The sequence below is a fragment of the Babylonia areolata genome, chromosome 3 (genome assembly GCF_041734735.1).
Source record: "Babylonia areolata isolate BAREFJ2019XMU chromosome 3, ASM4173473v1, whole genome shotgun sequence".
Classification (NCBI taxonomy): Eukaryota; Metazoa; Mollusca; class Gastropoda; order Neogastropoda; family Buccinidae; genus Babylonia; species Babylonia areolata.
Genome location: NC_134878.1, coordinates 30,942,811 through 30,945,310, shown reverse-complemented (window position 1 = coordinate 30,945,310; position 2,500 = coordinate 30,942,811).

Sequence of the window (2,500 nt, the reverse complement as noted above, 5' to 3'; positions counted from 1 at the left end):
TCCCCCTGCCCCTCCTGTTACTTTCTCAAACATTGTCTTGACATAGCAGTGGCTTTAGGGCGAAGATAGAGCACGCACACAACACACACACACACACAACATAACACACACACACACACACACACACACACACAACATAACACAACACACACACACACACACACACACACACACACACACACACACACACACACACACACACACACTGACACACACACACACACACTCATTCGCTCGCTCATACGCGCACCAACGCACGCAGACCCCTCTCCCCCCCCCCCCCCCCCCCCCCCCCCCCCCGACCCCCCCTGCCCTCCACCCACCCACCCCGCGCCCCCATTCCCCAGACTGACTTCTGCGTCGAATCTGTAATAGCAAAACAAACAAACAAAAAACAAACAAAAAACAAACAAACAAAAAACAACACCCCCCAACATGCAGAGATCAGTGCAAGGTAGAAAATAAACAGCTCACTGATATCAAGTCACTTTCTTCCGGGTTCTTTTTTCAGAATGGTTAGGAGCCAGCCGGTGAAATTCAGCTGTTGGGAGAGAGAGAGAGAGGGGGGGGGGGCAGACAGACAGACAAACAGACTTCAGAGAGACAGACAGAGAGACAGGCATACGTACAGACAGATAGACACACAGACAACCGTTAGGGGAGAGAGAGAGGGGGGGGGTGCGGGGAGAGGGGGGGGGGGCAGACAGACAGACAGAGACTTCAGAGAGACAAACAGAGAGACAGGCATACGTACAGACAGATAGACACACAGACAACCGTTAGGGGAGAGAGAGAGGGGGGGGAGGTGCGGGGAGGGGGGGGGGCAGACAGACAGACAGAGACTTCAGAGAGACAAACAGAGAGACAGGCATACGTACAGACAGATAGACACACAGACAACCGTTAGGGGAGAGAGAGAGAGGGGGGGGGGCAGGAAGACAGAGACTTCAGAGAGACAGACAGAGAGACAGACAGAAAGGGAGATAGAGAGACAGACTGAGACTTCAGAGAGGGCAGAGAGCAGACAGAGGGGGGGGAGACAGACGGGAGCAGACAGACAGACTGAGACTTCAGAGAGACAGACAGATAGACAGACAGACGTACAGACAGACAGACTGAGACTTCAGAGAGACAGACAGATAGACAGACAGACGTACAGACAGACAGACTGAGACTTCAGAGAGGCAGACAGATAGACAGACAGACGTACAGACAGACAGACTGAGACTTCAGAGAGGCAGACAGATAGACAGACAGACGTACAGACAGACAGACTGAGACTTCAGAGAGACAGACAGATAGACAGACAGACGTACAGACAGACAGACTGAGACTTCAGAGAGACAGACAGACTGAGACTTCAGAGAGGCAGACAGATAGACAGACAGACGTACAGACAGACAGACTGAGACTTAAGAGAGACAGACAGAGACACAAACAGACAGAGATAGACAGACGGACGGACGGACAGACAGACAGATGTGTGTGTGTTGTGTGTGTGTGAATCGGACTCTGAAATCAGAATCAGAATCTTATTCATTTGTAATGAAAACTGTGAGCAAAAGTGTCTAGATATAACAGCAAAGGCCAGGTACAACCAGCCAAACGAAGTATAAGGTGAGTGAGTTGTAAATTCATATTATGAAGCGTGCAAGTCGAGCTTGTACAGAGTGATCCTTATACACTGACTGTATCTGGGTGAGTGGGGGGGATGGGGGGGGGGAAGGGGGAGGGCGGGAGTGAAGGGACTGTGTGTGAGCATGAACGTCTACAGGATGGTTGTCACGCGAACACACGGTGATTGAGCTAGGTAATGTGGTCTCATTGTGTCCTTCGCGTGTTAAAACTCGAACGGCGAAAGAGACGACGTTAACAGCGTTTCACCTCAATTACCATCATCAAAGTATTGCAAGCGGAAGGCTCTAATACTGAAGACGTGAATGTTGACAAAGAATACCACAATTCTGACGACGGAAGCTAAAGGTTGGGTCATTCAGACACCCACTGGACATCCGAGGGGTCTGTGTAGAGGAGAAGAGAGGACTGGCCGTACTGAGTGAGTTAAACATCCACGTGTTGTTTTGTGATCATAGTTGCTTGCATGGAATTTTCTTAACTCTCTTTTTTTTTCAAACATTTTTTTATTCAGACAAAGGTTTGCATACCAAATAAATATTTCACATTAGGAAGGCACAACAATATAGTGTTCCGAACATCAACCATTCCACATCAAGCATCACATCGGCAGAACAGCAAAATATCAAATCAAACATCGATCTGTGTGATATTATAACACACGAATTACAATGAAATTGTAGTAATGACAGTATACTATCTGTTCACACATTGTCTCCACTGCTACTGCTAAGCCCAATTCATATCAAAGTAATATAGGTTTAATTATACAGAACACAAATCTTAATCTTGTACGATATATATGTATGGTGCCCATTTCTGCACAAATTTGCTTATATTCCATGGATATTCTAAAAACATACTT